Raw genomic sequence first — 12601 nt, 5'->3', positions numbered from 1 at the left:
CCATCCTGTGTTTCATGGTCCTATTCCTTTCTCATCAAGGTCCTGGCCTTGGAATGGCAGACTTGTTTGGGCTGAAAATTCAACATTTTCTGGAAATATACTACTTCATGATTACTGGGTCCAATAGTTAGCATTTCCTGCCCTTTGGCAGCAAAGATTAGAGCCCCTTTTATATGCTTCCAAGAAGGCCCTCTTGCCTTCACACTTTTCCTTAAATTAACAGTTACCTTTACCTTTTCATTATAACCTCTACTACTAAAGCCTCCAGGCTTCTAAAATACCTGAGATATTGCCCACACCAATGCATTCCCTTCTACGAGTTTGTCATTGGTGAAAGTTATAACATTGGAACAGTTACAGCATGCTAGGAGACATCAGGAATCTACTTAGCCCCAGTGACAGGGTTCTTATTGCCAGTTGGCCAAAGGATGATCCAACTCAAACATTTTATCTTAGAGTCTGCTTCCTGGGATTATTCTTGGTACTAACTCTCTTAGATCAAATTCCCTGGAAAAAAGACTCAACAGAGATATGTGTTCAGGAAGTTGACTGGATCCAAGTGTTCTTGGATACAGGATATGTAAAGAGGTGTAAAGGAAGCAGGATTGGGCAAAAGGAGAGATTGATTTGTGATGAGTTGGGTTGGCCAAGAAGTGCATTCGGGTTTTTCTATAAGATGTTATGGAACGAACTTCTTGGCCAACCCAATAGTTGCAAGAAAGGCCTCAGCTGATTATGTGGGGAGCTCTGGAGCTGGGATGGTCATTCAGAGCTGTTCTAATTTGAGGCAGCAAGGCCAAGATTTTAACCAGATGCTAAATTAAGAGTATCTTTTAAAAAAATTTATTTATTTATTTAGTTGCACTGGGTCTTAGTTGCAGCACATGGGCTCCTTAGTTGCGGCACATGGGCTCCTTAGTTGCAGCTTGTGGGCTCCTTAGTTGTGGCATGAGAACTCTTAGTTGTGGCATGCATGTGGGATCTAGTTCCCTGAGGAGGGATCGAACCCAGGCCCCCTGCTTTGGGAGTGCAGAGTCTTATTCACTGCGCCACCAGGGAAGTATCTTTAAAGATGAAGTGATATTTGAGCAGGTGGCTTTCTTCTATCAAAGGCAATTTCCAGAAGAAAACTTAATTGCAAACAGTCAGTAGCCAACATCCTGGCTGATAAGGGGTATAGATGTCACGGTCCTGGAGGGGGATCTTGGCAGCACACCACAGCATTCACTACAGATGTCATCAGAAGTGGTGCTTTAGCATTCTTGAAATTTTTCTCTGATTTGTGTCATTTTGTTTTAGTACTATTCTTAAAATTGAGGGTCCTCATTTTAAAAAATAAAGCTTCGTCAAAAAAACCAAAACACATAAGCTTTCCAATTTCTAATTTCTAATCATTTCTGTTTCTCTAATTTTTAAATTAAGTTTTCTCAAGATTTGAGGTAATTAGAGAAATTTATTTGATTTTGGAGTACTTTAAAAGAAGTCAGCAGAAAAGTCAGTGTCAGAAAACACTGGTTGCTTAGAGACTACTATACTTCTTGTTTAAAATTAAAAATGCTCTGGTAGGCTGCCCAGATTCCTCCCAAGGGAGATGCCTCCCACCCCAAACCAGGACCAAGGCATATGTTGTCCCAACTGTTGAGAGTTTTGGTTGCCATAGCTCAGAGATGAATTCTTTCTACAGGAATTGCCCTTGGCCAAAGGAAGCCACTTTGCCTATGGTTGTGCCCTATCCCCAATTCCATGGCACCCCTCATCCCATGATTGGGTCATGTGGGGGACAGAGGCTTAGTCCCCTTGCCTCAGTTCAGGACAACTTTGAAAGACCATTGCAGCTAGAGTTCACCATAGGAAAAGCTAAGGCCTCTGCTGCAGTTGCCTTTTACTTTAACACTTCCCTCTGTTCAATTCTTCTTTCGCCTTTCCCTTACTGTATTGTGCCTGAAAGCATTCCCCAATACATTTTCTGCAGGCAAATATCCATCTCAAATCTGTTTCCTGAAAACCCAACCTAAGAAAACATCCTTTTTGTAACTTGATTATGAGAGAAAGGGAAATAAATCCTCCAAATAATGATGATAAAACAGTAGATACATAATGTATTGTGTTCTAAGATTTAATCTTCTAAGATAGAAGGTATATTTCCTATTAAGCATGTCAACACGAAAATATATTTCAGTTGATTATTCTGACTAAATTTTTAGTGCCTGTTATCCAATTGTAATTAAATTTTTAGTGTCTGTTATTCAATTGTAATTTGTTACTGATAATCAGAAAATTTCAATTCTTTCTTCTTTTCCTCTTTACACATGGCTACAGATCTTTCACTAAAATGAGTTTTGTCAGAAGGTTGGGAAAAGGCATTGCAAAGATTTTGAGGGAAATATACCACTGCCATCCCTAAGAAACAAGACAGAAATAAAAAATAAAAATAGTGTTCTCAGAAACAAAATTAGAGTCACGTTGGCAAAGAAATTTAATGTCTCTGAGCATCACTTGTCCTTTCGATGAAGATGACAAAGATGATTCTGTCTGGTTTTTAGACCACGATTATTTGGAAAACATGTATGGAATGTTTAAGAAGGTCAATGCCAGAGAAAGAATAGTTGGGTGGTACCACACAGGCCCTAAACTACACAAGAATAACATCGCCATCAATGAACTCATGAAAAGATACTGCCCTAACTCAGTATTGGTCATCATTGACGTGAAACCAAAGGACTTGGGACTGCCCACAGAAGCATATATTTTGGTGGAAGAAGTTCACGATGATGGAACTCCAACCTCAAAAACATTTGAGCATGTGACCAGTGAAATTGGAGCAGAGGAAGCTGAGGAAGTCGGAGTTGAACACTTGTTACGGGACATCAAAGACACTACAGTGGGCACTCTTTCCCAGCAGATCACAAACCAGGTCCATGGTTTGAAGGGACTCAACTCCAAGCTTCTGGATATCAGGAGCTACCTGGAGAAAGTGGCCACAGGCAAGCTGCCCATCAACCATCAGATCATCTACCAGATGCAGGATGTCTTCAACCTGCTGCCAGATGTCAGCCTGCAGGAGTTTGTCAAGGCCTTTTACCTAATGACCAATGACCAGATGGTTGTGGTGTATTTGGCCTCGCTGATCTGTTCCGTGGTCGCCTTGCACAACCTCATCAACAAAAAGATCGCCAACTGGGATGCAGAGAAGAAAGAAGGGCAAGAAAAAGAAGATGGCAAAAAGGATAGAAAAGATAACAAAGAGAAAGAGAAAGATAAGGAAAAGAGTGATGTAAAGAAAGAAGAGAAAAAGGAAAAAAAAGTAGCTTTTTGTAAATTAAAATCTTATAAATTAAAAAAAAAAACAGGGACTGTGTTTACACCTTTAGCATAAACTTTGGTTTAATGCTCATTCAGTCTAGACTCCACTTCAAAGCTCTTTGAAATCACATTACAGACTTTTGTTGCAGGCAACTTGGCTAAGTAGATAGATGTTCCTAGAACACTTCTTAGGGAAGGACATTTAAAGTACCGGATAAAACATATTTTCAAATGCATGGCTAATTTATGAAGGAAAATATTTGGAGACCAAAATGAGAAAGCATGTATCTAGAGATATAAGCAAGCACAGTATTGGGCATGTGCTGGGTGGGGTTGGGTATGTTATCTGCATTGCCCAGTGGCCTACGTGGGTTTGTTCAGGCTGCACATGTGTAAAAAAGGCAACAAACCTGCAGGCCTGCATCGGTAGCAAGACTACATCAGAGACCCTGCACAGAGTCTGCTCTGCTGGCAGAAGCCACTAGGGCAAGCTCTTCTCAGCTTGCTCAGGCATGACTCTGACCCAGTCCACTGTACCTGCCGCCCGCAGAGGATGTGTATCAGATCCCTGAATGCCACTAAGTGAGGGGCAACTGCCTTCCACCTTTCCCCCTAAGATCTCCCCTCACCGTATGCAAAAATTAATTCCAGACAGCTGGAGCATTTCATTATGAAAGGCAGGACTTAAATACTTTTAGAAGTAAATAGGTCAACTCTGCATAGGAATGGATTCTTAATCAATACATCAAAATAATGAAACATGAAGAAACAGTGATAAATATCATATTAATTTATCACAAGATCCCCCCCCCAAAACTGAGGAAATGTCACCTCACAAACTGGGAGAAAATATTTGCAACACATATAACCAATAAAGGATAGTGTCCAGAACATGAAAACATCAAACCAATATGAAAAGACAATCTATTGGAGAAAAAGGTAAAAGACATTAACAGACATTTCACAGATGAGGAAAAATAAGCAGCCAATAAACTTATGAAAAGGTGTTCAACTTTATTAGTAATGAGGGATATGCCAACTTAAACCATAATGAAATACATTTTACACCCATTATATTGGTAAAATTTAAAGGTATTGTAATATCAAGTTTTGATGAAGATGTGATAAACTGCACAGTCACTTTAGAAAACATTTTGGCATAATCTAATGAAGTTGAGCTACTTCATACACTTCTACAACCTATCAATTTTGAATATATAATTTATAATATTTTATAAGTCCTGGTGTGCTTGGATCAGTCTGATTTATATCACTTTTCCTGGGGTCATTTTTAATAACATCTCTTTGCTCTCCCCCAATTTTTTTAGTTTGATGATAAAATTTATGGTTATTCTATCATCATCCTTAAAAATATAGGTAATGATATAAAAAATATGTGATCCACTTAATGAATGCCTATTATTGGGGATTAGGTTTTGGCAATTTCTTTTGTTCTTGATGCCATCTTTTTTTCCTTTTAAAAGTGTGCAGGCACTACAAGGCAATTAAATTCGACTTTAAGATTGGGTATACCATCGGTAGGGTACACATGGTCCTCCCGCGGGGTCTGCTTAAGTCAGGATGACAATTAGGAACCCCTGACAACAGTACTACCTGATCACTAACACAGGGGAGCAGCTGACCCAACCATTCTATTTCTTATTCATCTCTTGGTGATCACATAAATCTTGTTCTGTTTTTCTCAACATCCTGAAACAATTTTTTTTCCTTGAGAGACAAATTTTTTCCAGATTTCCTTAGAAATATTTTCAAAGAGAATTACCCCTAGAGATCACTATCTCAACCTCTAAATCATTTAAAAACACACTTCAGAATCTCCTGAAATTTTTCTACCTACTTCCTTACAAAAGTAATCCCGTTTTTCATGAAATAAAGCATTCTTGAAACAAGTGAACAAAAAACTGTAGTAATCTGGTTACTTCTTATTATGTCTTTACATATTCTTAGTGTTGCAATGTTGTTCCTATATTTTTCACTATGAATGCACGTTTTTCAACCATCACCTGTATAGATTCTGCTCAAATATAACCTAGAGTTATATGAAGAAATGCATTCTGAGTTAGTAAATTGCGGATTGACAATAATTCTAAATAGTGCCACCTTATAGTATTTTAGGGTGATGGCAACCAACCTGTCTTAATAATTCATAACGTGTTCAGCTCATCCAAGTAAACCTCATTTTAGCGTGATGATATTTTACCTTTAGTAAACTCCTTCCGTGGCTTCTTCCATCTTTCCATCCCCAAATACTTATTAAGCCTGCAATTTGCTAATAATAGAAAGATACAACATGTGTTAATGATATAAATGCAGTGTTTCTCAAAGTGCTTGATATGCTCTATTGTACGTTATCTGTCCTTTAGAAATCACATAATTTTCTCATGTCCTAAGACATTTTAGAAAATAGAAATGGTGGCTTTGGCTATATGACAGCAGTAGAATTGTACACCATACAAACTATGTCAGTATATATTATCCTAGCAGTTTTTTTTTTTAACATCTTTATTGGAGTATAATTGCTTTACAATGGTGTGTTAGTTTCTGCTTTATAACAAAGTGAATCAGTTATACATATACATATGTCCCCATATCTCTTCCCTCTTGCATCTCCCTCCCTCCCACCCTCCCTATCCCACCCCTCTAGGTGGTCACAAAGAACCGAGCTGATCACCCTGTGCTATGCAGCTGCTTCCCACTAGCTATCTATTTTATGTTTGGTAGTGTATGTATGTCCATGCCACTGTCTCACTTTGTCCCAGCTTACCATTCCCCCTCCCCATATCCTCAAGTCCATTCTCTAGTAGGTCTGCATCTTTATTACCGTCTTGCCCCTGGGTTCTTCTGATTTTTTTTTTTTAGATTCCATATATATGTGTTAGCATACTGTATTTGTTTTTCTCTTTCTGACTTCACTCTGTATGACAGTCTCTAGGTCCATCCATCTCACTACAAATAACTCAGTTTCGTTCATTTTATGGCTGAGTAATATTCCATTGTATATATGTGCCACATCTTCTTTATCCATTCATCTGTTGATGGACACTTAGGTTGCTTCCATGTCCTGGCTATTGTAAATAGAGCTGCAATGAACATTTTGGTACATGACTCTTTTTGAATTATGGTTTTCTCAGGGTATATGCCCAGTACTGGGATTGCTGGGTCGTATGGTAGTTCAATTTTTAGTTTTTTAAGGAACCTCCATACTGTTCTCCATAGTGGCTGTATCAATTTACATTCCCACCAACAGTGCAAGAGTGTTCCCTTTTCTCCACACCCTCTCTAGCATTTATTGTTTGTAGATTTTTTGATGATGGCCATTCTGACTGGTGTGAGATGATATCTTATTGTAGTTTTGATTTGCATTTCTCTAATGATTAATGATGTTGAGCATTCTTTCATTTGTCTGTTGACAATCTGTATATCTTCTTTAGAGAAATGTCTATTTAGGTCTTCTGCCCATTTTTGGATTGGGTTGTTTGTTTTTTTAATGTTGAGCTGCATGAGCTGCTTATAAATTTTGGAGATTAATCCTTTGTCAGTTACTTCATTTGCAAATATTTTCTCCCATTCTGAGGGTTGTCTTTTTGTCTTGTTTATGGTTTCCTTTGCTGTGCAAAAGCTTTTAAGTTTCATTAGGTCCCATTTGTTTATTTTTGTTTTTATTTCCATTTCTCTAGGAGGTGGGTCAAAAAGGATCTTGCTGTGATTTATGTCATAGAGTGTTCTGCCTATGTTTTCCTCTAAGAGTTTGATGGTGTCTGGCCTTACACTTAGGTCTTTAATCCATTTTGAGTTTATTTTTGTGTATGGTGTTAGGAAGTGTTCTAATTTCATTCTTTTACATGTACCTGTCCAGTTTTCCCAGCACCACTTACTGAAGAGGCTGTCTTTTCTCCACTGTATATTCTTGCCTCCTTTATCAAAAATAAGGTGACCATATGTGCATGGGTTTATCTCTGGGCTTTCTATCCTGTTCCATTGATCTATATTTCTGTTTTTGTGCCAGTATCATACTGTCTTGATTACTGTAGCTTTGTAGTATTGTCTTAAGTCAGGGAGCCTGATTCCTCCAGCTCCGTTTTTCTTTCTCAAGATTGCTTTGTCTATTCGGGGTCTTTTGTGTTTCCATACAAATTGTGAAATTTTTTGTTCTAGTTCTGTGAAAAATGCCAGTGGTAGTTTGATAGGGATTGCATTGAATCTGTAGATTGCTTTGGGTAGTAGAGTCATTCTCACAATATTGCTTCTTCCAATCCAAGAACATGGTATATCTCTCCATCTATTTGTATCATCTTTAATTTCTTTCATCAGTGTCTTATAATTTTCTGCATACAGGTCTTTTGTTTCCTTAGGTAGGTTTATTCCTAGATATTTTATTATTTTTGTTGCAGTGGTAAATGGGAGTGTTTTCTTAATTTCACTTTCAGATTTTTCATCATTCGTGTATAGGAATGCAAGAGATTTCTGTGCATTAATTTTGTATCCTGCTACTTTACCAAATTCATTGATTTGCTCTAGTAGGTTTCTGGTAGCATCTTTAGGATTCTCTATGTATAGTATCATGTCATCTGCAAACAGTGACAGCTTTACTTCTTCTTTTCCAATTTGGATTCCTTTTATTTCTTTTTCTTCTCTGATTGCTGTGGCTAACACTTCGAAAACTATGTTGAATAATAGTGGTGAGAGTGGGCAACCTTGTCTTGTTCCTGATCTTAGTGGTAAGGGTTTCAGTTTTTCACCATTGAGGATGATGTTGGCTGTGGGTTTGTCCTATATGGCCTTTATTATGTTGAGGAAAGTTCCCTCTATGCCTACTTTCTGAAGGGTTTTTATCATAAATGCATGTTGAATTTTGTCAAAAGCTTTCTCTGCATCTCTTGAGATGATCATATGGTTTTTCTCCTTCAATTTGTTAATACGGTGTATTACATTGATTGATTTGCATATATTGAAGAATCCTTGTATTCCTGGATAAACCCCATTTGATCATGGTGTATGATCCTTTTAATGCGCTGTTGATTCTGTTTGCTAGTATTTTGTTGAGGATTTTTGCATCTATGTTCATCAGTGATATTGGCCTGTAGTTTTCATTCTTTGTGACATCTTTGTCTGGTTTTGGCATCAGAGTGATGGTGGCCTCATAGCATAAGTTTGGGAGTGTTCCTCCCTCTGCTATATTTTGGAAGAGTTTGAGAAGGATAAGTGTTAGGTCTTCTGTAAATGTTTTATAGAATTCGCCTGAAGCCATCTGGTCCTGGGCTTTTGTTTGTTGGAAGATTTTTAATCACAGTCTCAATTTCAGTGCTTGTGATTGGTCTGTTCATATTTTCTGTTTCTTCCTGGTTCAATCTCGGAAGGTTGTGCATTTCTAAGAATATGTCCATTTCTTCCAGGTTGTCCATTTTATTGGTATATAGTTGCTTGTAGTAATCTCTCATGATCCTTTGTATTTCTGCAGTGTCAGTTGTTACTTCTCCTTTTTCATTTCTAATTCTATTGATTTGAGTCTTCTTTTTTTTCTTGATAAGTGTGGCTAATGGTTTATCAATTTTGTTTATCTTCTCAAAGAACCAGCTTTTAGTTTTATTGATCTTTGCTATCATTTCCTTCATTGCTTTTTCATTTATTTCTGATCTGATATTTATGATTTCTTTCCTTCTGCTAACTTTGGGGTTTTTTGTTCTTCTTTATCTAATTGCTTTAGGTGTAAGGTTAGGTTGTTTATTTGAGATGTTTCTTGTTTCTTAAGGTAGGCTTGTATAGCTACAAACTTCCCTCTTAGAACTGCTTTTGCTGCATCCCATAGGTTTTGGGTCGTTGTGTTTTCATTGTCATTTGTTTCTAGGTATTTTTTGATTTCCTCTTTGATTTCTTCAGTGATCTCTTGGTTATTAAGTAGTGTGTTGTTTAGCCTCCATGTGTTTGTATTTCTTACAGATTTTTTCCTGTAATTGATGTCCAGTCTCATAGCGTTGTGGTTGGAAAAGACATTTGATATGATTTCAATTTTCTTAAATTTACCAAGGCTTGGTTTGTGACCCAAGATATGATCTATCCTTGAGAATGTTCCATGAGCACTTGAGAAGAATGTGTATTCTGTTGTTTTTGGGTGGAATGTCCTATAAGTATCAATTAAGTCCATTTGTTTAATGTATCATTTAAAGCTTGTGTTTCCTTATTTATTTTCATTTGGGATAATCTGTCCATTGGTGAAAGTGGGGTGTTAAAGTCCCCTACTATGATTGTGTTACTGTCGATTTCCCCTTTTATGGCTGTTAGCATTTGCCTTATGTATTGAGGTGCTCCTATGTTGGGTGCATAAATATTTACAATTGTTATATCTTCTTCTTGGATTGATCCCTTGATCATTATGTAGTGTTGTCTTTGTCTCTTGTAATAGTCTTTGTTTTAAAGTATTTTTTCTGATATGAGAATTGCTACTCCAGCTTTCTTTTGATTTCCATTTGCATGGAATATCTTTTTCCATCTCCTCACTTTCAGTATGTATGTGTCCCTAGGTCTGAAGCGGGTCTCTTGTAGACAGCATATATACGGGTCTTGTTTTTGTATCTATTCAGCCAGTCTATGTCTTTTAGTTAGAGCATTTAATCCATTTACATTTAAGGTAATTATTGATATATATGTTCCTATTCCCATTTTCTTAATTGTTTTGGGTTTATTATTGTAGGTCTTTTCCTTCTGTTGTGTTTCCTGCCTAGAGAAGTTCCTTTAGCATTTGTTGTAAAGCTGGTTTGGTGGTGTTGAATTCTCTTAGCTTTTGCTTGTCTGTAAAGCTTTTAATTTCTCCATCAAATCTGAATGAGATCCTTGCTGGGTAGAGTAATCTTGGTCGTAGGTTTTTCTCTTTCATCACTTTAAATATGGCCTGCCACTCCCTTCTGGCATGCAGAGTTTCTGCTGAAAGATCAGCTATTAACCTTTTGGGGATTCCCTTATGTGTTACTTGTTTTTTTTCCCTTGCTGCTTTTAATATTAGTTCTTTGTATTTAATTTTTGATAGTTTAATATGTGTCTTAGCGTGTTTCTCCTTGGATTTATCCTGTATGGACTTTCTGTGCTTCCTGGACTTGATTAACTCTTTCCTTTCCCATATTAGGGAAGTTTTCAACTATAATCTCTTCAAATATTTTCTCAGTCCCTTTCTTTTTCTCTTCTTCTTCTGGGACCCCTATAATTTGAATGTTGGTGCCTTTAATGTTGTCCCAGAGGTCTCTGAGACTGTCCTCAATTCTTTTCATTCTTTTTTCTTTATTCTGCTCTGCGGTAGTTATTTCCACTATTTTATCTTCCAGGTCACTTATCCGTTCTTCTGCCTCAGTTATTCTGCTATTGATTCCTTCTAGAGAATTTTTTATTTCATTTATTGTGTTGTTCATCTCTGTTTGTTTGCTCTTTAGTTCTTCTAGGTCCTTGTTAAACGTTTCTTGTATTTTCTCCATTCTATTTCCAAGATTTTGGATCATCTTTACTATCATTGCTCTGAATTCTTTTTCAGGTAGACTGCCTATTTCCTCTTCATTTGTTAGGTCTGGTGGGTTTTTGCCTTGCTCCTTCATCTGCTGTGTGTTTCTCTGTCTTCTCATTTTGCTTAACTTACTGTGTTTGGGGTTCGTAGTTCCCATAGATTTTGGTGTCTGTCCCCAGTGGCTAAGGTTGGTTCAGTGGGTTGTGTAGGCTTCCTGGTGGAGGGAACTAGTGCCTGTGTTCTGGCTGATGAGGCTGGATCTTGTCTTTCTGGTGGGCAGGTCCACGTCTGTTGGTGTGTTTTGGGGTGTCTGTGGCCTTATTATGATTTTAGGCAGGCTCTGTGCTAATGCATGTGGTTGTCTTCCTGTCTTGCTAGTTGTTTGGCATAGGGTGTCCTGCACTGTAGCTTGCTGGTCGTTGAGCGGAGCTGGGTCTTGGTGTTGAAATGGAGATCTCTGGGAGATTTTCACCGTTTGATATTATGTGGAGCTGGGAGGTCTCTTGTGGACCAGTGTCCTGGACTTGGCTCTCCCACCTCAAAGGCACAGCCCTGATGCCTGGCTGGAGCACTAAGAGCCTGTCCTCCATGCGGCTCAAAATAAAAGGGAGAAAAGAAAGAAAGAAAGAAAGAAGAAGATAAAATAAAATAAAATAAAGTGAAATAAAATAAAATAAAGTTATTAAAATAAAATATAATTATTAAGAAAAAAATTTTTTTAAGTAATAAAAAAAAAATGGACAGACAGAACCCTAGGACAAATGGTAAAAGTGATGCTATACAGACAAAATCACACACAGAAGCATACAGATACACACTCACAAAAGGAGAAAAAGGGAAAAAATATATATATATCATTGCTCCCAAAGTCCACCTCCTCAGTTTGGGATGAATCGATGTCTATTCAGGTATTCCACAGATGCAGGTACATCAAGTTGACTGTGGAGATTTAATCTGCTGCTCCTGAGGCCACTGGGAGAGATTTCCCTTTCTCTTCTTTGTTCGCACAGCTCCCGGGGTTCAGCTTTGGATTTGGACTCGCCTCTGCGTGTAGGTCACCTGAGGGCATGTGTTCTTTGCTCAGACAGGACGGGGTTAAAGGAGCAGCTGATTTGGGGGCTCTGGCTCACTCAGGCTGGGGGGAGCGAGGGGTACGGAGTTCGGGGCGAGCCTGCGACGGCAGAGGCTGGTGTGATGTTGCAGCAGCCTGAGGCACGCTGTGCGTTCTCCCGGGGAAGTTGTCCCTGGATCACGGGACCCTGGCAGTGGTGGGCTGCACAGGCTCCCGGGAGGGGCGGTGTGGATAGTGACCCGTGCTTGCACACAGGCTTCTTGGTGGCGGCAGCAGCAGCCTTAGCGTCTCATGCCCGTCTCTGGGGTCCGCGCTGATAGCCGCGGCTCGTGCCCATCTCTGGAGCTCCTTTAAGAGGCGCTCTTAATCCCCTCTCCACTAGCACCAGGAAACAAAGAGGCAAGAAAAAGTCTCTTGTCTCTTTGGCAACTCCAGACTTTTTCCCGGACACACTCCCGGCTAGCTGTGGCGCACTAGCCCCCTTCAGGCTGTGTTCACGCAGCCAATCCCAGTCCTCTCCCTGGGGTCTGACCTCCGAAGCCCGAGCCTCAGTTCCCATCCCCCACCCGCCCCGGCGGGTGAGCAGACAAGCCTCTCGGGCTGGTGAGTGCTGGTTGGCACCGATCCTCTGTGTGGGAATCTCTCCGCTTTGCCCTCCGCCCCTGTGGCTGCGCTCTCCTCCATGGCTCCGAAGCTTCCCCCCTCTGCCACCCGCAGTC

General features: G+C 39.2%; 1 pseudogene across 1 annotated transcript; it reads left to right on the top strand.

The window, feature by feature from the left end:
* The first annotated feature begins 977 nt into the window (after nucleotides 1–977).
* LOC309624661 (26S proteasome non-ATPase regulatory subunit 7 pseudogene) lies at nucleotides 978–3527 on the top strand (annotated as a pseudogene). Its single transcript has one exon. The product of its transcript is annotated as a 26S proteasome non-ATPase regulatory subunit 7 pseudogene (transcript).
* The last annotated feature ends 9074 nt before the right edge of the window (nucleotides 3528–12601 follow it).

The sequence above is a fragment of the Balaenoptera borealis genome (assembly GCF_965194805.1).
Source record: "Balaenoptera borealis genome assembly, chromosome: 2".
NCBI classification, from domain to species: Eukaryota; Metazoa; Chordata; class Mammalia; order Artiodactyla; family Balaenopteridae; genus Balaenoptera; species Balaenoptera borealis.
The sequence above is the reverse complement of the archived record's forward strand: the minus strand, read 5'-3'. Positions and strand labels throughout refer to the sequence as shown.